The sequence below is a fragment of the Bos grunniens genome, chromosome 3 (genome assembly GCF_055505025.1).
Source record: "Bos grunniens cultivar Pamir isolate PY7600 chromosome 3, Bosgru_T2T1.0, whole genome shotgun sequence".
Classification (NCBI taxonomy): Eukaryota; Metazoa; Chordata; class Mammalia; order Artiodactyla; family Bovidae; genus Bos; species Bos grunniens.
Window position 1 is genome coordinate 41,140,372 of NC_141167.1, and position 27,308 is coordinate 41,167,679.

The 27,308-nt window shown below is 43.2% G+C and overlaps 2 long non-coding RNA genes across 2 annotated transcripts; both read right to left on the reverse strand.

Annotated features, from left to right (window-relative positions):
• Positions 1-2,421: 2,421 nt before the first annotated feature.
• LOC147375537 (uncharacterized) lies at positions 2,422-23,262 on the reverse strand. Its single transcript, XR_015160216.1, has 2 exons — positions 23,115-23,262; positions 2,422-3,587 (listed from the first exon to the last, which is right to left on the reverse strand). It is a non-coding gene; the product is annotated as an uncharacterized LOC147375537 (long non-coding RNA).
• A 1,757-nt stretch (positions 23,263-25,019) lies between these two features.
• LOC147375538 (uncharacterized) lies at positions 25,020-27,010 on the reverse strand. The gene is made up of 3 exons (XR_015160215.1): positions 26,896-27,010; positions 25,705-25,801; positions 25,020-25,299 (listed from the first exon to the last, which is right to left on the reverse strand). It is a non-coding gene; the product is annotated as an uncharacterized LOC147375538 (long non-coding RNA).
• Between the last annotated feature and the right edge of the window lie 298 nt (positions 27,011-27,308).

The window sequence follows — 27,308 nt, forward strand, 5'->3', positions numbered from 1 at the left end:
CAGAGTGTGGCAGAAAGCATGTTGGCTCAGAGCTCAGGGAGCTGTATGAATAACCAAGCTTTATCCTGAGTCTGTTTGCTCCCCAGTCAAATGGTAGCAACAAGCTCTCCCTTGGTGGTCCAATGGTTAAGAATTGCTTTGCAATGCAAGTGTGCGGATTCAATCTCTTCTGAGGGACCTAGGATCCCACATGTCAGAGTAACTAAGCCCGAGCAGCCACAACTGCATGCTGCAACAAAGACACGATGCAGCTAAATTTAAAAATATATTTGTTTACAAACAGTAGTAACAACAGTCCTCACAGAATTGTCCTAAGGACTGAAAGAAACAGATCTGGAACAGCTGGCAGAGAGTAGGAACACAATAATTTAGATCTTTTCCTTTTTCAAAAGACAGGAAGAAGATATCACAAGCCCTTTAAAATATCTTCCTGCGCATGTTTTTCAGAGAGAAAGAAACTAGGAACCTTGGTTAGCTAAGCCTACTCTCTTTGTAGCTCCTGGAAATGTATCTTATCAAGTTTGGGATTTGGTTCAGACAGATTCCTATTCATGCTCTGCTAATTAATGGAGCTAATGTGATCACAAGCTATGTGAGCCTAAGGATGTTAATCTCCCCTAATCTCTGTCAAGCGCAACAGAGTTTCATAATACCTATGACCATGGCTGTTTTGAAAGTTAAATAGGAAGTATCTGCAAAGTGACTAGCACCATGTCTTCTTGTTGTTGCTATTTAGTCATTGAGTTGCCTCTGGCTCTTTTGCAACCCCATGGACTGTGTAACTCACCATGCTTCTCTGTCTGTGGGATTTTCCAGGTAAGAATATTAGAGTGGGCTGTCATTTCCTTCTCCATGGGATCTTCCCGACCCAGGGATGGAACCCGAGTCTCCTCGATGGCAGGCGGTTTCGCTACCAGTGAGCCACTAGGGAAGCCCAGAACAGTGTCTTATGCACAGTCAAATGCAACGAATAGTTGTTCTTATTATAACTGTCTTAGGTGTGGCAGAAGTGTCAGAGAAACGGTGGAGAGAGTATCGACAGACATCACAATTACTTTTCATAATCACCAATAAAATTCTTAGTCCCATCTGTACAATGCTTTCTTCCCACTTGAGTTCAACAATAGTTCATATTCAAAGACTTCAGGGGTGTGAATGAGTCAACTGGGTGATGCGGCTGCCAGAAAACACCAGACGTCATCCCGACACCTCACGTGGAGCACTGGAGAACATGATTCAGTTGGGTCTGAACAAAGCCAGAGAGCATGCCAAAGGGAGCAAGTGCAATGGGGAAATGGCTAGAAGGATGCTCTGAGAAAGGTCTGAGAAACTGGGACAAGAGAAACCTAAGGCGGAGTACAAGTAAACTACTATCTGAATGGCATGGCTGATGTGTGAAATGATGATTTCATTTATTCTGTCATTCCCTGGAAAGCAGAATGCAGACCAATGGGGAGAAATTACCTGGAGGTTCACTTCAGCTCAGTACAAAGACTTTGCTGACAATGCGGCCATCCAATGACAATACATCTGTCCATCAATGGAACAGGCTGTCCTGTGAAGGAGGACCTGAGTCCACAAACTGGTGTCTTGGAGGGGAGAGCTAGGGAGGCTGGCCAGGACATCTCCCAGGCCCTTCCCAACTCTGAAATTCTATCTCATGAGAAGCCCACAACGGCTTCAACAGCAGCCATCTTGTGTTAGCGAGTCATTCATCAAAGGACAAAGCTTGTCCTCCACTCTTTTATAAAACTTGGGGGCACAATAGGGTAGAAGAAAAGGATGTCTGATTTACTTTAACAGTAGCTATAGTTACTACTGCAAATGTATCTATTTAACAAACACACACCGCTTATCTGCTCTAAGGAGGGTACTGGAAGCCAATCCGACCTCCTCTTTTGTGTGTTACAATTTTCATTCCATCAATGTAGCAGAGATAGGAAGCTACTACCACTAACATTTAAAAACTGATTTTGAAGTAAAAAGGAATAACTGCTTCCAATTTAAGCACATCATTTAATATCACAAAACCCAGTTTGTGATGACAGTGATATTTACCTCTAAGGGCTGTTCATGAAACAGGTATTTGAGCACTACATACTATATATACAGTATATACCAAGCCTGGTTCTACTAGCTGGGGACTTCTATCATTGAGCTCAAGAGTCACACCGCCTGCATGGAAATTACATCCTAGTGGGGGAGAAGTAGCAATAAGTAAAGAAAGTTGAAGTATGCTAGTGAGCAGACTATGCAAAAGCAGTACATGAAAATAAGCCAGGAATTCCCTGTGGTCTAGTGGTTAGGACTCCATGCTTCCCCTGGGGCCTGGGTTTGATCTCTGGTTGGGGTATTAAGATCCTGCAAACCTTGCAGCCCACAAAAATGTTATTAAAAAAAAAACTATGCACCAATATAAAATAGAGATTTTAAAAAACATTTCTTTTTATTTTAAAATTTAAAAAACAAAAGAAAGCAGACATAGGGATACGGAGAAGGAGGTGGTTTATGTTAAAGGATTAAGTAAGAGAATGAGGGTAAAAATTACTGCATGGACAGGTGATGCAGAAAGTCTTTAATCAATGTTAGCTTTTTATTACCATGGGGGCTTCTGAATTCTCAGGACTCAGAATTACATGTGCATCATTCCACTCCTGAATTATTGAATAGGTAATGTGTATTCAAAATCAAAACCAAAAGGTCCCAACAGTGTTTACAGGTAGAAGAAAGGAATCAATGAAAATATTATGACTTTGGGGTTCTAGCACTGCCTCACTTGTACAAGGATGCTGATATGAATCTGCAGTAAATATAAGGATGCAGAAGCTGAGGCTTGAACAAGTTAACTCAGGTAAGTGACCACATTTTTCTAAGCCTTAGTTCCCCTGCCCCCGCCCCCATTTGACCAGGGCTGTTGGAACAGTTAGCATGTAAACACTAACTGAATACATATGCAGAACATAATACATATGTAGAATACTGGGCACACAGCAGGTACAGTTAGCTTACATTATTACCACTGTCCAAACTCATTTGAATTTTCAGAGATTTTCAGTGTGTTCACAATGAAAAAAACAAAGCATGTTCCTCAGGAGGGAACATTCCACAATCGTGTGTTGCGAGGAGTTGGACGAAGGTCACTTGTTATGAGCACAAACCAGGGAAACATAAGGAAGTGTTCAACTGATTAAATGCTCAGTACAGGGCTCAGCCTTGCTAACTCCTTGGCTCAGTCTTCAGGATTCCAGAAGATGCAAACAAAGACACACTGATTCACTCAAAACAGTTCTTCGTACAAATCTGAGGATGTAGCCAAAAATCAGTCCATCAGGATTTATGAAGTGTGCTCCCTCCACAGAGCCTGCAAGTTGAGGAGATCCACAAGCTCCCTTTAATCGGCCCTCTCTTCCCAGAGACCGCTGCAGCACCGTCCTTCTGCTGTTACCACTCTGATGGAGAGTCTTGGGAAATGAGAATTTAATTTGTTCTGTGCTGAACTTTTTCTCATGGGCAACTTTACAAGGAACGAGCTCTCTCTGCTTTCCCAGAGGGGAAAAGCGTCCCCATCAGTCCCACTTCCTCAAGTTCTGAAATAAATGAAAGCTTTGGGGTATTAATTGACAACAGGGCCTTTTCTGCTAGTCACCCCAAGATAAGGGCAGCTGTTTCTAGAATCGAAGTCCCTCGTTAACTGTAGATATCACAGTAACCCGCCTCTCTGCTGTTAGGGGGCTTGTGTCCAGCAATCTGCCCCTTCCAGAGGTAACTATGACCACCTGGCACTTCAAAATGACTACAGATGCCTCAAGGGACAAAGCTTGTTGGCTTGGCTGGGTCTAAGTCAGTGCTTCTCAAACTATCCATGGTGGAGAACCACGTTTGACCTTATTTCTAATCCATCATGGACTAATACTTTCATAAAACACAATGAAAATGAATTGCTAGAAAATTGTTTATTAAAGACATAAAATGCAAGCCAATGCTTTTATTACTAGAGTAATCAGACCTAAAGTTACTCTGTCAAATTGCTATAAAAACTTTAAATGTTAACTCACCATTTCTGTATCTGGTCTAGTCACTGTTCAACCATGAACATTTACTTGAAACAAAACACAATACCAACCAACCCCTTTTCCCTATGAAATAAGATGATGTATTTAACACAGTGGTTGGCACATAGTAATTGCTCACTGAATATTAGCTATTACTTTCGCTATTCTCTCTAGGCTGGTGAGAAGAAGGGGAAACATTACCCAAGAGACTGAGATGCACATTCGAATTCCTCCTCTTTTCCTACTGACCCTGGACAAGTGTCTTCACCATTCTGGGCTTTAGTTTCCAAAATTTGCAATACATAGTGAGATGATCTAGAATCTCACATCTTGACCAACAACTTATGAACTGAACTGAAACCCAGATAGAAAAAAAAATTGGGGTCCCAGTACACACTCATAAGGGCTTCCCAGGTGGCTCAGTGGTAAAGAATCTGCCTGCCAATGCAGGAGACCCAGGCTCAATCCCTGGTCCAAGAAGATCCCATAGAGAAGGAAACAGCAACTCACTCCAATATTCTTGCCTGGAAACTCCATGGACAGAGAAGCCTGGTGGGCTACTGTCCATGGGGTCGCAGAGTCAGACACGACTTAGTGACGGAACAACACCCCTCCACACTCACAAACATACACTGAAGCAGGCAACGGCAAGGTTTCATGGAGTAATATTACTTTACCACAAGCTATGCACTGCTATTTTCTATTGTTTTATATTTATTGATTTTAAATAATTTTTAAAGATTTTAAAAATCTTTATTGAATTTGTTACAACATTGTTTGTTATGTGCTTTTTGGCCTCGAGGCATGTGGGACCTTAGCTCTCTGACCAGGAATCAAACTTGTATCCGCTGCACTGGAAGGCAAAGTATTAACCACTGAACAACTAGGGAAGTCCCTCGTTTTATTTTTTAAATGCTGGTCAACACACATTTCTCCAGTACTCTTGCCTGGAAAATCCCATGGACCAAGGAGCCTGGTTGGCTGCAGTCCATGGGGTCTCGAAGAGTCAGACATGACTGAGCGACTTCACTTTCACTTTCATGCACTGGAGAAGGAAATGGCAACCCACTCCAGTGTTCTTGCCTGGAGACTCCCAGGGACAGGGGAGCCTGGTGGGCTGCTGTCTATGGGGTCGCACAGAGTCAGACACGACTGAAGCAACTTAGCAGCAGCAGCATCAACACACATTTAATCGATTTCAAACCCACGGTGTTTGAAAAATGGTGGAGTAAATGAGCTCCTGGGTTCCTATCCTCAACAGTACACTGATTGGGCTAACAACTAGGAAGAAGGTCCCTGTCAGTCTATGACTTGGTCTATAGGTAGGATGAGTACGCTTAAAGGCAGGTGCATCTGCAAGTTTTTGTTTTTTAAGCCAGCTGGTTCTGCACTGAGATATTCTTAGTCAATCTATCAGGCACAAAGAAGAACGATCAAAGATGTGGACTCATACCACTGGGTAATTACTTAACATACTGGTAACACGGAGTTAACTTCCATCTACCCTCATGCACGGCACCTTCAGGCAAATGTGCTAGGAGGTGGGTTACTGGGAAATGTCCTTACTGGATTCTGCTTTTTGGAGAAGAGAGAGGAGACAGTAGTGGGAGCTAACAGGCTGTTGGAAGTGTTAGGACTGAACTAATATTCCCAACTCCTTCAACATGGTATAAGTGGCAGTGAGGGGGCTTATTAGGGAAAGAAATATCAACACGCAAACTTCTATCTAAAGGGGCACTTTATAGCCCTTTCATCCTTTTAATGAATAATTTTAACTATTTTGATTTTCAAATCAGTGAACATGAAACTTTTATGTCCAGTTATCTTCCACTTCTGTGCTCTGAAAACCTCCCCCTTCCTTGTGAGTAGTAAGGGCCTCAAAGTAACCTCTTACCAAGTTGAGCCACCAAGCATTTCATTTTGATGAGGATTTCAATAATCAGTACAAAGCTCTGTACCTTCTCCAGCTAAGGGGAGGCCTAAAGCTCCAGGGGGTGGGCTGGAAGAGTCAGCCCACTACCTTCCCATCCCCGGCCTCACCTCGTCTCCTTGAGCTTCCTTTCTTGGTTGGTTCCTTTCATGACTCCTGACAGTGAACCTGAGAGCAGGTTCTGCTCAAATGACATCTTTCCAATAAGCTCTGCATCAAATGGGGCTCAGAAGTTTCAGAAAGGGTTCCCACATGGACCACCCCACCTTGCTGGGGGTGGGTTTTCTGACTGGCCAGAGGCTTATCCTTTGGGATACCATCCACAGCCTGGTTCACTCCTGGGACCCACTCATAGGATGTGGGGGTGGCTCTCCTGCAGGGCACTAGCCAGAAAACGTAAGTCCCAAGCTGCCTTCTTTATTTTGGTTGCGCTGGATTTTCACTACGGTGTAAGGGCCTTCTCTAGTTGCAGCATGCAGGTTTCTCTAGTTATGGTGCTCAGGGTCAGTTGCCCTACAGATGTGGGATCCTAGTTCCCTGACAAGGGACTGAAACCCACATCCCTTGCATTGAAAGGCAGATTCTTAACCCCTGGATCACCAGAGGTCTTCCCAGCCACAACAGACTCACGTGCACTGATCATGGAGTCCAAGAAATTCACACCCTTGTGCCATCCAGTTTGCATCTCTCCTTTCCTCCTCCTCCCCCCACCCCTTCTCTCAGCTTTGCAGAGTCTGGGTGTGGGGAGCTCTTTATGGCACAGCTGGTGGCTCACCAACTTTCAGACAAAAGATGAGCTCCAAGGGCAACTCTGCTCTGAACGAGGCTCTCTCCCGCTCCTGGTCCTCTGTTTACAGGGATGGGTGTGAGCGATCAGGGCCATCTGAGAGCCGCTTCTGTCAAATGGCACCTTAAAGTTTCACAGAAAAATGCTTGTCACAGAGCTGCAGTTCTCTGTTCACAGAAAAGTGGGGATTTTAAACACCTTTTTAACTGTGGACTCTTCTCACTCACTCTTAGAAAACAGGAAGGACCCCACTTGGCAAATCATACCACGTTAGGTTTCTACTGAGTCACATAGCAGGTTCTGGGCCAGGCACTGTGAACACAGCAATAGATACAGCCATGGTCCCTGCCCTCAAGGAACTCACAATCTAATGACATGTTACACACACACACACACATACCCCACACGTGCATTTATGTAGTTCAGCTCTAACAAGTACACTGAAAGAAACATACAGAGTGCCACAGGACTGGACACAGATGGGACTGTCAGGAAGGGTTCTCTGAGGAATTAACTAATCAGAGACTAAAGGACAAAAGATAACCAGGTGAAGTGAATGGTAAGGGTGCCTCAGGCAGAAGGAAATGTACCACGGGTGGAAAGAAGCGATTCCCCAGACAAAGGATGGGCCAGTCAACTGGGTACAAGACATGGGACCAGAGAGGTAGGTGGAAACCAATTTATATATAAGGAATTCAAGCTGAGAATGTTCCAGGCACACACTCTCATACTTGGCATTCCCTTCCAATAGGAATCTTCAGTAACGGAGCTTGCTAAGGCCAACAGTCTTGATTTCAACAGCATCAAGGAAGCCACTGGAGGAATTTAAAACATGTCATGATCAAATTTTTTTTAGAGGTAATTATAGGTAACAGCAGCCATAGTGGATGGGGGAAGGTGCTGTGACATATGCTGGCTTCCTTTTCAAAGGCTCATTTACTAATCTACACTCGAGCAAAGAAGGTAGGATTAATATCTATTAGCTTAGTTTCTCACAGTTTTGTTCTAGATTCATACCCCTACTCTACCACTTACTAGCTTTGTGTGCTGAAGATCTTCTGTGAGCTTCCTCAGGTTCTTCAAATATGAAAAGTGGAGAACTCTTTTACTTTGAAGATTTGAATCCGGATGAAACTGGAGCCTTGGTATATGCACATTCAACATACACTGACTCATCCTAAGCAAATAATCCTGACAACTTTAAAAAAAGGAAGTCCTCTTCTAGCCTATTAGACCTAATTACTTGCACAAAGTTCTACATATATAAACCATACAAGACTGCTTAAAATGCATTTACTAAAATGTGGCAAATTTTATAGTATTAATTTTGCAGGAACCAGTGAATGATAAAAAATGAGGAAGATTTATGTTGACATAATTCTATACATTATGTAGTAGACATGCTAATTAGATGCCCATGAAGCCCTCCCCATATAAAGGGTGTTTATATTCCCAATGACATAACTTCCCAGAAATCTAGTCTATCAATCTAACTTTGAGAATGTCTGCCTTCCCAGAGGATCTAAACCTCTGTATTAAAAATACTGTGATAGCTGGAAAGGTGTCAGCAATGTACCCCTGCATCTCAGTCTGATGCCGATGACAGACACTGAGAGCAGACCACAGGTAGACGTGACAGGTGGTTATAGCATCCCTTTCTGTGGAACCTTGGGGCTTGGGGCTTCCCTGATAGCTCAGTTGGTAAAGAATCTGCCTGCAATGCAGGAGACCCTGGTTCGATTCCTGGGTTGGGAAGATCCATTGGAGAAGGGATAGGCTACCCACTCCAGTATTCTGGCCTGGAGAATTCCATGGACTGTATGGAGTCCATGGGGTTGCAAAGAGTTGGACATGACTGAGTGGCTTTCACTTTCTTTTCTATGGAACCCAGTTGTGGCCTCTAAAGTCTTCTCAGCAAAGTGTTCTAGGCGGTACCCCCACTGACCCTAAGATACTCCTGGTCCAAAGATACTCAAAGTGGGGGGGAAAAAAGCAAGCAATGGGAGTCTAAATAATATGTCTGGAATTTCATTTACAAAGAGACTGGCAGAAAATGAAAATGAATTTCTCACCACACTGGATCTGTCCTCTACAGCTTCCCACTTTTCAGCATCACTATCCATCTCCTCATAATCTCATGAAAAATAAAAATACAGTAACAGTCCAAATGCATAAAACAAGGCATCATCAGCTTACTTTAATCCATTTCAATTATGTGAATTGTTTCAATATATATTACATTAGGGGCATTCATTACAATACAAACCCCCTTCAACCAATTTAAGTATAAGAAACTCCAGTGGAGAATGTTCCAGGCACACACTCTCATACTTGGCGTTCCCTCCCGACAAGAATCTTCACATCATGTTTTGCATATGGAAGAATAAAACAAAGTGGTTTTTGATGTCTCTATTACTCCTGTTCATGCTGATTTAAAAACCTGTGTAGTAAAAGACTCTTACGGTAATGGTGAAAATCAACTCTTTGGCGAGGATTAACTGTAAATATGAATCCAGTGTTATAAGGGAGCAATTTTTAGGGGGGAAAAAACTCTGCATGAAATATAACACAAGAATCTTGCTGCCTCAATAAACAATTGATTTGGAAGAAGTCAGTTTAATGGTAGTACAACAGATGTGCGGTGCCTTTACAGTTGGTTGGTTATTCAGAGAAGCTCAGAATGGATTATATGAGGCACAGCAAAATACCTGAAATTGGCATGGCAGAGGTAAGAGCTAACTCTCTGCTCCAACTTTGGATGATATAATCAAGGGTTGGGGTCTACACTGGATCTGGTGGAGGCCATTCTTACCATCAAAATCTGATTTCCAGAGCATGAATCCAAGTGAGAGCTTTGTGAGGATGTGGATGCAGTCCACAAATGATGCCTTTTACTGATGGCTAATAACACATGCAATCACTTAGGGAAGGGTTTTACTGTCTACTTTTAGTCTCTTATGATTTTACTTCTCTTATTTTCAAATTTAAACACATAATAACAAATAGGAAAAATATTTCATGATGGAAAGCAAGCTATAGAATGCTCCTTTTAATCAGGCTAAGAAGAGCTGAATGACAAGTCCAGTTAGGATTTTATTAAAACTTTATTTTAAAATATTAACTCTATTCTTTTCAGACACTACTTCTACATCTTGAGAATAAGAAATAATGCCTAAATGTTTCTTTGGTCATCAAAATAATCATACACACACACACAAAATGCATACAATACAAACTATAAACACACACATAAAATTTCATCTTTACCATGACTCCAAAGCAGGAGACAACTGAGGCAACTGGAGCACAGAAAGATCCGGTGAATGCCACTGCTGGGCGTACACCGTGAGGAAACCAGACTTTAGAGAGACACGTGTACCCCAGTGTTCACTGCAGCATTATTTACAATAGCTAGGACATGGAAGCAACCTGGATGTCCGTTGGCAGATGAATGGATAGGTTGTGGTATATATACACAATGGAACATTACTCAGTTATAAAAAGGAACGCATCTGAGTCAGTTCTAATGAGGTAGATGAACCTGAAGCCTATTATACAGAGTGAAGTAGGTCAGAAAGATAAATACTGTGTATTAATGCATATATATGGAATTTGCAAAGATGATACTGATGATCCTACATGCAGGGCAATAAAGGAGAGAGAGATGTAGAGAACAGACTTTTGGACTCAGTGGGAGAAGACGAGGGTGGGATGAGAGAATAGCACTGAAACATGTACATTAACATATGTAACATACATGACTAGTGCAAGTTCGATGCATGAAGCAAAGTACCCAAAGCTGGTGGTCTGGGACAATCCAGAGGGATAGGGTGCAGAGGGAACTGGAAGGGGTTCAGGATGGGGGGGGGCGGTGACGCATGTATACCTATGACCAATTCATGTTGATGTATGGCAAAAACCGTCACATTGTTATAATTATCCTCCTATAATTAAATTTAAAAAAGTGATCTGAAGTAGACAGTGACAATGGTTATATGAATTTATGAATATACTAAAAACCACTTCATTGTATACTTTAATGGTGGATTTTATGGCATATGAATTTCATTTCAATAAGTATATTTTCGTGAGTCTGGGTGAACTCCGGGAGTTGGTGATGGACAGGGAGGCCTGGCGTGCTGCGATTCATGGGGTGCAAAGAGTCGGACACGACTGAGCGACTGAACTAAACTCAACTGAAAAGAACTGAAATGTAAAAAAGAGAAAAAAGAAAAGGTGTGGTGAGTTGCTCAATTTCACCAGAAAAGACATAAAAGCCAGCAAGAGGTGCAGCCTCATCTGCCTACTTGCTGAGGCCTTTTTCTCACTCTGCTTTCAGCACTCTGTTATACTTCCTTTTCTTTATATTTTACAAAATTTTAAAGCTATGCTATGTCAGAAACTCTGGAAATATGTCTAACAATCTACAGATTAGAGAACTTTAAATGCATAGAGACATGGGAATTACATTTTAATTGCTTATTTGAAACAGCAATTATCTTCACACTGAAGACTGTCTAAAGAAGAAAGCAATCAACTCAGTCCTGTCACTGGCTGCAACAGTGCTATTACGTAGGCTTTTTTTTTTTTTTTTGGTGGTGGTGGTAAAACTGACATCAAATTTACCATTTTAGCCATTTTAATGTGTACAGTTCTGTAGTATTAATAAGTGCATTCACATTGTGCAACCACCACCATTCATCTCAGAATTTCTTCATTTTCCCCAGTAACTCCGTTAAACATAAATTTCCCATTTGCCCCTTCCTCCAGCCCCAGGCAACCATCATTTCCCTGGCTTTATGAATCTGACTGCTCTAGGAATCTCATGTAAGAAGAGCCATACCCTATTTGTCCTTCGGGGTCTGGCTCATTTCACGTAGCTACCATCAAGGCTCACCCATGTTGTAAGTGTCAGAACCTCCTTCCTTAATAACACTGAATAATATTCTGTTGTACATACACACATTTTACTTATCCATATGTTCGTCAACAAACACTTGGGTTGCCTCTACCTTTTGGCGATTGTGCATGCTGCTGTGAACACAGGTGCAAAAATGTCTGATTCCGTTCATTTGGGTGCATAACTGGAAGCAGAAATGCTGCATCATACGCTACTTCTATGTGTAATTCCAGGGTTCCCATTCTCACACCTCAACTGAAGAATACAATGAAAACACCAACCAAACACACTTTGTATCTATGTTTCAAATAAAGCAGCAGAAAAACACCATTAGACTTCTCTTGCATCACTTCTTGCCTAACCTGTTGGGAACACCCTGCATCTATGAACTGCCCCTAAATGCCAAGGACTTCTCGGGTAGGCCCTCTGTAGTTCACATCTCAGGCTGAGCTCAGGCTTTCCTGTTGACAGGAAATAGGACCCAGTAAGGTTCAGTCTGTAGAAATGCAGGAGTGATTCCAAACTACACCCAACACTCAGCTCCATAACAGCCCATGGGTGTGGACCCTGGGGTCAAGGTCCGCTAAGTATAAAATCTGAATTTTTCTAAAACCAGTAATGGGAAAACAGGAAGATCAAGGAAGGTGGTGAAATCCCCACTAAGGCCAATGATTGCACAACACATCACTCCCTGAAGCATTTTTTTCCACCTGCTATAACACTATAAATTGGGAGTGCTTTGTTACTTGAGAATTCACCAATCCCAGAACTTTCCTTTCTTAGAAGTTCTTCCAGGGTTTCTGTCAGAAATTCCTTTTCTGTTTAAGGGAGCAGGACACTCCAAGGAATTTCAGAACTGGTAGTATAACACACAATCGGGCAGAACTGTCCCTCCCTGTAACTAATCAAAACCGCAGTGTGCAGTCTGAAGAAACCCTGAGTGTATGCAGACGTGGAGGTCGAGGGTCAGACGGTGGTCAATGCCACATGGAAAGCAATTCAGGGTCAATCAGGTGTGGCTCAAGGGGTTCCTCCAAAAACAGCGCCTTTGGTTGGGGAAGAGGAGGGTCAGAGGACTGTGTGGACCAGCAAAGGAACATGGTGACCAGGAATGTCTGACTGTAGGGTGGGCAGGAAATGGAAGCTCTTAGGCCTCTCTACTCGCTCCCAGTCACCTTTCTTCTAGCCTCTGTCCCACTGAAGGACTTGATAATAAAACAGGCTTAAGACATCAACTTGGCTATGCTGCATACTGGGTAGTTTCTGTACATTAAAGGGTCACATATATAATTTTTCCTTCCCTGGCTCTTCTTGACCTGTGGTGGCAGGTCTTAACCTCAGCAGACTCTATATTCTCTCTTTGCCCACTGCTTTAGTTTCTATACTAGGCAGTTATCCACGGAGTGGGAAGGTTAACAGGTACAGATGTGAGCCTAGGAAGATATTAAGAGGTTTCTGTTTAGGGCACTGAAGCTAAACTACATGAAATTACCTGAGCCTTGCAACAGACTATGACGTAACTAACACATAATCAGGTCATGTACTCTGATCCTTGTCTGCTGCTGTTCCACGTGTACAGCTTCCTTGAGAGTCTTCAGGGAGGAGGGATATGAGAAAATCTAGGTTCTCCAATAACCCCACCTCTCACCCCAGAAGTACTCCAGGATCCAGGCTGAAGATGTGAGCTCTGTTCAATGTCCTAGTCTTTTGTGCCCACCTGACGCTGGGCTGATATTCAGACCTTCACAGCCCTGAAACTGACATATTCTAGATGACACTGCAGGGTACTCCTTAATTATTTGATATAAGTAAAATTATTTACATTTTATTTTCATGTAAAGATGACAGCAGAGGCTTCCCAGGTGGCTCAGTGGTAAAGAATCCACCTGCCAATACAAGAGATTGGCAGGAGACAGGAGTTTGATCCCTGGGTCAGGAAGATTCCTCTGAAGTAGGAAATGGCAACTCCAGTACTTTTGCCTGGAAAATTCCATGGTCAGAGGAGCCTAGCAGGCTACAGTCCAAAGGGTTGCAGAGAGTCAGGCATGACTGAGCACACACGCCCACAAACGCAAAGGTGACAGCAGCCATAACATGCGCGTTCAACACGTATTTTCTGAATTAGACTAGATCTTAAAAATTCCTTAAAGACAAAGATGGGATTTTATTCATGCTATAATGTGAATACCGTTCAACACGTAGGACTTTTTTCTCCGTTTAAGCTAAATTTCATTTTGAACATCCAATACTGACGACATCAAGCTAATTTGATTAGGTAACTTTTTATGTTTATAAAAGTGGCACAAATGTCTCTGATACTAATCCACACTCAGCACTTACCTAGCATCAGTCTCTTAAATGTTCCAGAGATCTTAATGATGTGTCCAATCAGTACCACAGAACAGACTACTACCCAACTCCTCCTCAGCCTCGTATCATGAAACAAGGCAAAGACAGATGGACTACCCCCTGGCTCTAGGGAAGGACCAATGCAGGGACAGGGTAGCGGGCTTCTGGGTCCCGCCACTGTTTCACAGGCCATCCTTCGTCTTCTGTCTTCCTCCCCAGGCACGGCGCGGCTCTTCTGATGGAAGGCAAGATGGCTGCCATCCTTCAGTTATCACAGTACTGTACCTTTAGAATGGACAGCATCAGCACTGTGATAACTGAGCCAGGGCAGCCTGTCAGTCTCTGCGTCGGCCGGCAGCATCCTTTCCGGGTGGCTGCAGGACTCCCTCTGAAGGCTCCCCAGGAAGTGAAGGACTAAAAGATCCCCTTCTGGAAGGTGGGGAAGCAGAAGAAAAAACAGGGTCACAGCCCAGTAACTGGTGAGGCTGAAATAGTAAAAGGGCCGGCTAAATTATATTAAGATGAATGATGAACATGTGATTTATACATATTAATAATGAACAACCACGAATACATCAAACATGCTTTCTGGCTCTATGTGACAGCGTTACCTCTACTGAGCATGGATTCACTGATTCCATTTTCCTGACCTCAATCATTCATGCAATAAAAACTTACTGAAGGTCTACTATGTTTCCAGACATCTTCTGGATGTCCAGGAATTGAAGGTAAATAAGAAACAGTCCTTACCCTCAAAGTGCTCATAATCCAACATGGCAATAATACTTCACATCTATTGAACATGCAGTAATTTTCTATGTGCATTCTGCTTTGGTTTTCACAAGAACCCTATGGGATTGTCAATGAATCACTCATTAATTCATCACAAAAGGATTCTGGAATAGGTTAGACTTCATTACACCATTTTACAGAAAGAGAATAAAAACCTAAGAGAGGTTAGGGACTCCCCTAGCAGTCAAGTAGTTAAGAATGGGCACATTCATTGCAGGGAGCACAGGTTCAATCCTCAGTCAGGAAACTTAAGATCTCACATGCTGTGCAAGAAAGCCAAAAAAGAAAAAAAGAAAAAAAAAAACCCGAAAACTGAAGAGAGGTTAGGTGATTTACCTGATCACACCACTGGTTACACTGAACCTGAGTTCAAACCCATGTCAAACGATGGAAGCTGGTGCTTTTTTCTCTGCCCTAACCCAGCCATTCAACTCCATCAAGTGGGTGTTCAGTTTACACAATTTACGCAAACAGAAAGATTCTGAAAACGTCTACTTTCAGGTTAAAATTTTTAGTTTTCTCAGTGTCTCAGGTCATGAAGCAGGAGCTTGTGGGAGTTTATGATTTAAGAAGAAATACGCATCAGCCCCCCACCCCCTCCCGCAGAAAGACTTCTATTGTTCTTGCTTTGAGTGCTAAGAATGTACTCAAATTGATGACACTAATGATTACATATTTATATCACACCTACAGGGTGTTTTTCACTATAGTTAATGTCAATTCTACAGTTATGGTGAAAGATTGCTAACATCCTTTGGAATGCCTTCTAAAAAAATCAACATATACACATCACTTGCTTTGAAACTACCTATTACCTTTAAGACGTACCCTGAAGTCATCTTCAGGGATGATGTATTTTTAATAAGAAGTACAAAAAGATTCTCAAACTGGAATTCAAGCTTCAGAATAGTCAACTCATTAAAGCCATGATTCACTCATTTTTTTTCCATGTCAGTCATTAAGTTCTCAAGTTATTTCACTATGAGTGGAACTTGACAGATGTTTGAAAAATAACTGTGTTTTCAATTAGGCATTTGCTCGGTTTCAAAGACTCCATTATATGCAAATTAGATATCAGCACTGTACTTCAAATAAGTCAAAGAGATGAATCAACTCTTTAGATCAGCAGAGGTCAGAAAATAGTAGAGTACAGTGAGCCAGTTCAACTGTTAACTTTATACACTATGAAACTGACTATATTTTCAGAAAAGGAATATCCAATGAAATAATCCACCTGCATACAAATTAAAACAACTCTCTAAAGTGCAGAAATATCTAAAAGTTAAAGAAGTCATTGCCTAGGTCTTAGCCAGCTGACGCAATACAGAGTTGAAACAGGAGAGGGCAACGAAGATTAAAAAAAAAAACCTGGATTCCCTTACCCTAAGGTTACTGGAAATAGTTGCATATTTTCACCCAAATTATAAATATCTGTTACATGAACAAAAATATTGTGATTATTTGAGAATAAAATTTTAGATAGCTGATACATCAAAGAAGATAAAAAGATTACCACCTAATATTTCCCAGCCACAGTTCTGGTGCTGTCGGCTTTGGAAAACATGAATACTTCCTCTGAGATACTGGAGGGTAGGTAAAGATGGGAACGCACAAATAACTCTGATATACTTAGTAGTTACTGGACCATTCTTTGCAAACAGAGTGGTAGTGCAACTGAACATCTAAATATGAAGTCGACAAGTATGAACTTAAAAGTCTATAACGGACTGCAAAGTTGAAATTCACTCTATTAGTCATGACCAAAAATTAGACAACTAAAGATTTTTGGTGCAAAAAGTAAAGAGTATTTCCTATTTCCTTATTTTTCCTCTCATTTCTTTTTCACCTAAATTGGGTGGAAGGGGCAGGGATACAGCAGGGAGCCAAGGGATCAAATAATAATAAAAAGCAAACTACCATTAAACTGTGAATCATTAAATTAATATTTTCTCAGAATAATTCTAAAGCAGTTTCAAGGAAGCAAAAGTATGAGTTTTCAAAATTGTATTTTATAAATACTAATAAACATTTAAAAATGTTTTATTTCTCTTGGAAGTTATTTCTTCTACATGTGCATTTAAAAAAGCTAAATCTACCAAAAACATTTGTCAATAGATACTTCTTTTAAAAAATTGAATTATTTTAATTTTAAAACAAGTGATGGCAGGTGCTCATGTTACAGTACAGAAGTTTACTGCACAGTAAGAGGGAGAAAGGAAAAGTAAAACGCGTTCCCCCGAAGATCAACCTGGTTTTAAACTCAGTTCTTCTATGCTGAAAATGATACAACTGAGAACAATTTCTTCATGATGAATGCACCATTACCATCTAGAAAGTACTACTGGCAAACTGGTATACTAAAAACACGGTTTTAGACCTCACGGAACACAAAAAATATGTCATGTCTCATATCAACGGAATGAAAATGAAAACACGATGATTTTGAACTTTTAAGTATCTGATTATATATTAAATAAGTGAAAGTACCATGAAACGAGCTGCTGGCATGCAAAATATTTGACAATACTTAAAAACTAAAATAGTTCAAATAGGTTGCTTAATTTAAATCCACCCGTCTTTTACTGATTGTTTTCCTTCCCCAACTTGAAAACTACCATCCAACTTGGTGACATTACAAAATGTGCAAATTTGACCCAACTGTCAAGATGTAAAAATGTACTGTCAACAGAAGATGCCAAACGTCAACTACTGCTTTGTCTGGAGGAGAGAGAACGTATATTTGTGTTTCATGGCAAAGCTCTGCTGTTAAGAGTGTTTAAAAACTAAAGTGGTGTCAAGATTAGTAGGAAACCTGGAATGAGGAGGCTACATATTTTTTTTTCTTTCTTTAGGAGAAATAAATCAGCTAAAACGTCAAGGAAAAGCCAAGGACAACTGCCTGGTGCCAAGTCAGCCCCAATTCTCACAGAGAAGCATTAACTGGGACTAATTACAGAGGGGGTGACATTGTTTTAGCCATTCCAAGCACTGGACTCCAAACAGTCACGCTCCATAACCTCAGCAGGTCACGTAGAAAAAAGCTAACACAGAAGCTCTATATTCGGTAATGTTGAGACAGAAAGAGGAATGAAATGATAGGGATTTTAGCCCCCAAAGCTCCAGGAGACTAAGAATCTATAAGCAGCTGGACCATCCTGCTTAATGTTTGATAGAATATAGTATTCTATTCTATGGGTCTTTCCCCTTTACACATGTACTCAGCATACACACTTGTAGTCCAACTATCAACTTAATTCACTTTTGGATTTTGCTTAAGATTTAATTTTTGCCCCAGATTTTGGATTTCAGTCTGCTCACAAGTCAGCTTTCCTTCATTTCACCTTTGTTATCGTATTTTTTTAGAATAACTAGTTAGAAATATACCAGCTAACTTCAACATGATCCACCCCTAGCTAACCATCTCTAAAAACTCTGGTCATCTTCTATTAATCTGTGATTTAGCAGATTCAGCACTGCATTTAGCAATGCTGGGTCTTACTTCTCAAATTCCCGTAACTGACAGCTGAAGGGGGGCCATACCAAAGGCAGGCACTGACCTCCACTTCTAGAGCCTTGGGCTGGTGCGGAAACACAAGCACAGTCCTCTCCTGCAGAGTCCACCACTCAGAGCTTCTATTCCTACATCTGGAAAAGGAACACATTTCTACTTGTAACACACGGAAAAGGAACACGTTTCTACTTGTGACACAGGGGTACTGCACTCATTATGATGTGCTGGATCTTAAACTGTGATTTACTTTGGTTCTGTTTACATCTGATTTCCTCAAGTCTACCGTCCTGTTCCTGAAGTCAGAGACTGTTCTCTTCATGTCCCTTCACAAAATTAATCACAGTCCTTCCCACAAAGTGCAAGCTCAACAAATACTTGACTGATTCATGGACAAACTTCTTCATTTTTCAGGGATTCTCTAAATAGGTTATCAACAAAAGTATATACTGAACTCCTCGGTCTATATGTCAACAGGCAAGGTACTTGAAAGTTTGTCATCTGTAAAATGAGGGGATAGTACTAAACGCCCAAGTCCCTTCCAGTGTCTTTACTGAACCTCAATAGATAAAACCAAACTCCAAAGATATCAACATTCCATTCAGGTCAACATTATACTTTTTTTGAGAAAAGGGGTCAGCAACTTTGTGAGCTTGATTCCCACCAGTGGAGCTATGATGCGGGGGCAGAAAGTAAAAGCAGAGAAAGAGAAAATTTTAAAAAAGTGCGTGGCATCACTAAGATGTCACCAGGTGTCACAACTGTAGCACCGAGTGCCACACACGCTTCCCTGGTATAGTTTTGTATTCCCAGAAACCTTTTACAAAAGCAGGTCTGGCCCAATATGTGGGTCTCTACATTTTCTCATGATACCCCTAACCAGCGCTTCCAATACCCTGGACATTTTTACCGACCTTCCTGAGCGGGGCATGCCTCCCGCAGAGAAATCTGCAGGGCCGCCACTATTATACTGTACTTGTACTATTTAACACTTTCTTGTACTATAATAGTACTCTTGGGGGTCCCCAAATCCACATGAAAAATAGCAGGGCAAAGTAAATGGTTGACTAACATGAAATAACTGTATTTCCTGCAGTCACCTCTTTGGAAATTAAAACCAAGAAAAAAAGGAGTGATACCATGGACCAGTGCTGTCCCAGATAAGCAAAAAGCAAGTCATGTTTGCAACCTTAGATACTCCAGTAGTCATATTAAAAAAAAAAAAACTAAAATATAAACAGGTTAAATGACATTAACAACATATTCTCTTAACACAATACACCCAAAGTATTTTCATTGGAACATGTAAACGATATAAACATTATTAATGAGACATTTTACTTTTTTGTACTAAGTCTTAGAAATCCAGGGCATATTTACACTTAACACATCTCAATTCAAACACTAAAATTTCATCAGAAATAATCTGTAGATTTCATAAAATTCACAGCTTAAAAAGTAGACACATACGCCCAACTTCCAAACATAATGAACTTTTCCAAAAAACTGAACACCAATTTTTAATTTAAAAACCAGTTCCTTATCACCCTAGCCAGATTTCAGGTGCTTGACAGCCACACGTAGCTAGTGGCTACTGTACTAATACAGTTACAGAAGATCCTGTCACCTGGATTTTTTAAAATCAGAACCCTTCACCCAGCAAGTCACTCTACAGCACTCACTGGTTACTCAAATGATGTCAGGTATTTTCTGCCCTCCTAATCTTTAAGTTGTTAATACGCCAGTGATGATCACTTATTAAGAAGCCCCTTCTAAAGAATGAACAACTCTTTCAGCTCTGAGAATTCAGGGAAAAATAAAAATGGAAACATCATGATTCAAAGATACTAAGTTAACTTTCAAGGTAAAGGTGGAAAATCCTGCCATCATTATTTCTTTGTCCAGGATATTAGTCACCCTGTAAAAGTTACAGGCCTTGTTTATAGTAAGCCTCTCAACTTCCATACTCACCGCAGCTGTCACTGCATCCTCAGATTCCTTTCCTTCAAGTGTTCCCTCCTACCCCCCACCAACCTCCTCTCTCTCCAGTAAAATCCCTGAAACACATTCTAGGAGCCCCTCTTTAATTCATTCCAAAAAGTACTTGTTACTGTTGACATACTGAAACACATGAATAATTCAATAAATGAATCTCAAACTATTCAATTAATCATTCATCGGCTTAGGTACTCAACTTATCTTGGGAAAAGCTTTTCTGAATACACATGGAAAGTATCGCCAGACCCTTCCCCAAAGGAACCAATTACAAACACTGCAGCTTTCTCTCTGCGTGTCAAAGTTCAGTGTTTCTCCTGCAGCTGACTTAAAAGTTGATCTTCTAAAAGGAGCTGGATTCCTAAGGTAGTTCTATTTTGAGCCTTCTTCCTGTTCTGAAGCTAAAGTTGGAAGGGCTTAGGTGGTGATGTCATGGAAGGGAGACTGCTGGCTTTCATTGAAGGGTCTCCTCCAGCAACTCTGGGGGATGCTCATAAAGGGGACCTAAGGGAGAATGTACACCTCTCATCGCTTTCTCCCCCTCCTTTTTGAGTCCCAGCTATTCATTAGCCAGCAAGAAAACAAGTTCAAATAAGCGTGCAAACATATTTACATATTTTAATTGTTAAGCATCTCAAAAATGGAAAGACTGAGAATGAAAATGTCTCACACGAGGGAAAAGGGGTGACATCTCTTTTTCCACACCTCCATCCCCACCTAAATATCTATCATAGGACTACAGGCAAAAATGGGTAGCAGCTAATAAGAAGAATAAAGAGATTATAAATGCTGGAGGGTTGAAGAGGAAACTGCTGTTGGGGATACTCAGGACAGAAAGAAGACCCCTGGGTCCCTTCTCTTCCACTGTTTCCTCCTCCCTTTTGGAATGGTTAGATTTAGGGCAGGGTGTGCCTTCTGCTTGGGAGGCGTATTTGGCTCCGGAGAACCAAGAGGGGCCAGGGTGGGGCCCAGAGAAAGAGAGCCAGAAACTGGTTACTCAGGCCAGATTCTAGACTAAGCTCTTAGCAAAAGAATAGAGGTGGCAGATTCCATCGTAAGACCCACTGGGGAACGAAGAACGCACACTAAACCCAAGGAGATCACTTCTTTCTGTCTAAACCCAGCAGTTAGTTGCTGGTTGTGAGCTGCAGGTCCAGAGGCAAGAAAAAAATCCCGATACATCTGTAGACAACTTGCAAGGGTGGGTGGGGGGATGGATGTGGCCAGCGCAATCGGCAGGTGAAAGCAGCACTTTCTGGCCAATTCTGGGACAGGAGGGCTGGTTAACAGCTTTGGGAAAGCTGGTCGGTTTTTCAGCTCACCTCTCCTCCAAAGCGAGGAATAAGCACAGGTGTGGTCCTTCTCCAAGAAGGTGGCAGCTGGCCTGCGGGTAGCTGAGGGAAAAGATTCTTCGGAAGGGGTAAGGCAGGGGTTACGCCCATGGGGTCAGCTACGGCCGGGAGCAGGCGATCTTCGCCAAGTCCCCTCCCCCTTCTTGAAAAGCGACCGAGACCGGCATAAATTACAGCCACGCACCCCTCCTTCCCCAATAATGCTTCTAATAAAAGGAACAGCCTCTCATGCCTACACACACACAAAAAAACAACTGCAAGCTCTGGTTGATGGAAATAAACAGGTGAGCCCCGAGAGGAAGCGGGAAAAGATAGGGGATGCGAGCACGAACGTGCGGAGAAATCAAGGCTTCCCCGCCCTCCCCGCACACCCCTCCCCTCTCGCCCCGGAGAATCTGCGTGGCAGGTTGTAAGCTAAAAATGCCACTCAGACAGACCCCCTCATCTCCCCGCCCCGCGCCCACTTTCCCTCCTACCCCAGGGTCCGGCGTCCCGGCCTCGTGGTAGCGACCAGTGCCCGCGCCGCGCGGGGCTCACCCTCGCCCCGGACCGCCGCCGCGGGGACTCCAGTCTTCCTCTCTCCTCCCTCCCTCCTCCTCCTCCTCCGCCTCCTCCTCGCAGACTCCTCCCGCCGGATCCTTCATGTAAACAACATCCAGGCTCTATTTACAGTCGCCGCCGGACGGCAAGGGACCCACGCCAGCTGCCTGGAAGCAGGCGGGGGTGGGGGAAAAGCGAGTGCGCAACATTTACACACACCCGCCCCGCCCCTCCGCGCCACTGCCCCGCCAGGGGGCCGGAGCGGGACACCGGGGGTCTCCCCGCGCCCTCGTTCAACCTGCGCCGGTCTTGACACCCCAGCAAGAGCCAGAGGTAAACCGCGGAAATGCCGATGGGCGAGGTCGCCCCCCGCCCGCCCCGCAGGGGAAGAAAAAAAACCAAAAACATCCCAACCACAACAAAACCAGCCCAGCAACACCCCAAGTCCGTGCGGGGTCCCAGCCCGCCCCGAGCCTCCGCCCCGGCGCCCCGCCGCCTACCCCGAGGTGGCGAGCTGCGTGCAGTCCCCCGCGGAGGCTGCAGGGCGGGCGCCGGGCAGCGGCGCGCCCTCAGCCCCAGCCGCCGCCGCCTGGCCCGCCCCCCGCGCGGCCGCTGAGCCGGCCGAGCCCCGCGGCGGCGTGTGCGTGTGAGGGTGCGTGCGTCGCGGCGGGCCTCGCCGGAACCGCTCTCCTAGCCCTCCGGCTTCCCGTGCCCTCGGGCGGGCGGGCTCGGGCGCAGCGAGACCCGGCCAGGAGCTGCCCGGCCAGCGCTCCACCGCGCCGCAGGGGCGCGCACACGAACGTAGACACTCGGCGCACCGAGCCCCGCGCGACCGCACGTCTCCCGCCGGCGCCCGGCTCGGCGCGCGCCCCGCCGCCCCCGCGCCCGGCACGCCGCCCCCACACCCACCTGCGCCCCCGGGGGGGTCCTGGACCCCCCCTTTCCTTTGTTCTTCCCGCTATTTGCATGAGGATTATCTAATGACGCAGCAAGGATACAACGTGCTCGCCACAACGTGACCGTCGCCATTTTTCTGTTTTTATTCTATCTCTGCCATGTGATAGATGAGGGGGGGTGGGGGTTGGAAAAGAGAGAGACTGGATTTAAAAAAAAAAAAAAAAAAACTTCCGGGTCTCTTGACCGGGAAGGGAGAAAAACAAAAGGGAGACGAGACACAACTCCACGGGAAGGATGTTTGTGTTTGTGTGTGTGTTTGAGTGTGCACGCGTTTGAGCGCCCTTCCTTCTGCTCGGAGAAGGGAGGCTCCCGGGGCGGGTCCGGAGCATCCTCCCACCTAGGGAGCCCTCTGACATCGGTTGGTCCAGATCGACCCCTCTAGCCTTGGCGATTGCGGGTCGCGGTCCCACACCCTCAGCCAACGCTCTGCGAAGCTGTCAGCTTGGTCCATTCTGGCAGCCTCCACTTGCTGGTCCACCCCAGAGCTCGCGCTCTCGCTCCCAGGCGGGTGTACCTTTCTGGGTTAGGTGCAAAGAAGTCTCACTAACATGAAGGAAGAAACGATCAAATTTAAAGGCTACCGTATTTCCCAAGTTTTAAAATAGTTTGCATCCCTGCTGTTGTGCACAACAGCCGCGTGGCAACACTAGGCAAAATCTAATATCAGTTTGAATCTTTCCTTCCTCTCTTTCTTTACCCCCTTTTCTCTCTCATCCCGAAGCGGAACACACCCTTGTGTGGTGTTCCGAGGGGTTTGTCAGGAGGGGACCGACCTTTCCTCGTGGATTGACTTATCTAGAAAGAAAATCTTAATAAATGGTTGTTCGGGGTCACGGAGCATTGTTTAAGAAGACGGTTGCATGGAGCAAGGTGGATTCGCGTTACACTCATGTCATTCACATTCAGAGGGCGTGATAGTTCATTCTCTCCCAAGTCTCGTGTTCACGGGCTGCTGAAAAAAAGTGTTTTGGAACTCTGCCACATTTTTCAGTGAGATAGAGAATTTTGTGCTTTTGTTTACTATTGTATTTCCTTTGGGCACTTTCACTTTTGTTTCTCTGGAGTTTTCCTTTCTGGTTTCTTGTACTGTTCTCAATTCAGAGCAGAAATGGACTAGAGCGGACAGGGTTCCTCACTTCTCAGGCAAAGACACTGAGGCTCTGAGTAGTGACGGGAGTTGCTCCAGGTCACACATTTAATTCGAATAATTGAGCCCTGCTCACCTGATGTATCTGTTAGGGGGGGTGGCGACGGAGAGTGGGGGAGGGGGGAGTTGACGACGTAGAGCAGCAGTTCTGCTTTGTGAAATTCGTATCCTAGATATTAAAGATGGAGAACACTTACCAGATCATTCACGTCTTAGGACTGCTGTGAACTGATTGCTTCTTCAAAACCCCTTTTCTTGTTCCTTGACTCCTGTTTATCTGTTCATTCAGGTTCTGCTTCACCTTTTCATGGGAGAGTTTGCTATCTCACTGAACAACCTTACATGATTGCTATGAATTCACTTTATTAGAATCACAGAGATGACCACTCCTTTGGGCACCCACTGTGTCCTTTTTATATTTATTTCGTGATTCCTTTCACATTTACTGTACAGGACAGCTGATGTACTTCTCTGAGCAAGAGGGTCAGGACCATGCTCCTATTATATCTCCCATGTTTAGCACCCTGTCTGGCAATGATTGAGCATATAAAGGTCTGAAGAGGATTTTTTCCATAATTACATCCTGACCATTTCTAGGAAATTCCTTCCGTGTTTTTGGTGAAAGCAGAACACTGGAGGTGCTTTTTGATGCTTACACCTCCACGGACCATTTTTGGGCAAGCAAATCATTTGCTATCTAAATTTTTTAATTTAGTTATTTAAAAAAATTATTTATTTATTTGGCTGCACTGGTTCTCTTTGCTGCGGAAGCTGTCCTCTAGGTGTGGCAAACGGGGACTTCTCTCTAGTTGTGGTGTGCTGGCTTCTCATTGCAGAGCCATGGGGCTCTACGGCCCTGGGACTTCAGTAGCTGCTGCATGTGGGCTCAGTAGTTGTGGCTCCCAGGCTCCAGAGAAGGGCTCAATACTTGCGGTACAGGGGTTTAGGTGCTCCGAGGCATTTGCGATCTTCTCAGATCAGGGATTGTACCTGTATTGGCAAGCATGCTCATTACCACTGAGTCACCAGGGAAGCCCTCAATTAAAAAAAAAAATCAACTCTTATCTCCCCTCTTTTTAACGTATTTGGTTCCTCATCGTCAGATTCTATCCAATTAATACAGTTGATTATGCCAACACTTTGAATTTTGCTTTCATAGACTGCAAATGTTGGTGAAGTTCAAACTGATTTTACCCTGCTCAGCCTGGAATTAAATGATCAGAGGCAGCATTCTTTATGAGACTCTGATTCTTCCTGGAACCCAGTGAACTAAGTGAAGAGGCTGGGTTGAGCACACTGAAGAGGGCTGCTCAAAGATGTCAGTACCTGGACAAAAAGTGTATATTTGCAACTTTAAAGGATTGGAGAATAGTTAGTGTATGTAATTATACTTACAGCTTGCAGGAAGGTCCAGACTGTCACAACGGAGCTCAGACGAATCTAGACTGATGAGGTTCCTTTGCATATCTGAATATGAACTGCACGTGTTCATCTGGACAAGACAGAGAAGTTGGTATTACTGACTGTAACAGCTAAAGTTCGTATGTTTCAATGGGTGCTTCTGTATTTAGAATGGCTAACCAACAAAGGCCTACTGTGTAGCACATGAAACTCTGCTCAATGTTATGTAGTAGCCTGAATGGGAGGAAAGTTTGGGGGAGGATGGATACGGGTATATGTATGGCTGAGTCCCTTTGCTGTTCACCTGAAACTGTCACAACATTGTTTATCACCTATGTGTGCCTGTGTGCTCAGTTGTGATCAACTCTTTGTGGTGCCATAGACTGTATCTGCCAGGCTCCTCTGTCCATGGCATTCTCCATGCAAGAATACTGGAGTAGGTTACCATTTCCTCTTCCAGGAGATCTCCCCCACCTAGGGATTTAACCTATGTCTCAGGTGGATTCTTTACATACTGGGTCACCTGGGAATCCCTTCATTGGGTATACCCCAATACAAAATAAAAAGTTTTAAAAAATAATAAAGTTTATATGTTTCATCCCAGATAATATGTATGATAATAATTTTAAGGGCAACAGTATCAACTTCTAGCAAGGTGAAGGTAAAGCCTAATTACATGTAAAGGCACATGCTCACTTAAATACAAAGTTAAACAGAGGAAAAAGGAGCACAGCTCAAAAACATAAGAAATACCTCTATATCTCTTGTCTTGCATATCCATATGCTCACGTCATTATACTCTTCATCAAACTTAAATCCTCTGGGATAACTACATAGCTGCTGATTAAAGAGAGCTCTTATAGGCACTCCAACAATTTTCTTTCATTTCTCTAAATACACACTTGAAAAATGGCAGTTCTTGGTTTGTGAGATGAACTTTGGAATCGGGTACTAATCTCAGCTCTGCCAATCTATTAACTGTGTCATCCTGGGTAAATTATTCATCAGTTTTGATTCTCTATTTGTTTACATATAAAATGACAATTACAACACCTACCTCAAAGAGGAGTTTTAAGATTAAAATTTAATCAAATTGTAATATATGCAAAGACCTAACATGGTACTTGGAACAGAATTTTTAATAACAAGTATCTGTAATAATTTTGTTATTGTATTTGTATTTACCTGATACACTTTTTAGAATTATTCCATCCCTTTTGGCTTCTTGCTCTTGGCCCTTCAACAAACCTGCCATTGATGAAAGTCCTCTGACTATGAAGGTAAATAAGCCCGCTTTCAGGTTCACACGTCAGCCTTGGAAAAGATCCGTATGCCAGTAACTATCCTGATACTGGAGAACTGAAGACAAATACTTGGTTCATACCACTTTATGATGATCTACCTGAGAAATATTTAATTAAGATCTAATTTATTAATATCCAGGCAATGACAATACTTGTGGAAGCAGTTAGGAAGATGCCAAAAAGCAAAAACAAAAACCCAAGACAAAAACATCTCAAAAGAAAACTCCACACATCTTCACATAAATGAGGAAGATTACATTTAAAACTCCATCTAATCAGCATCAGATTTTGAAA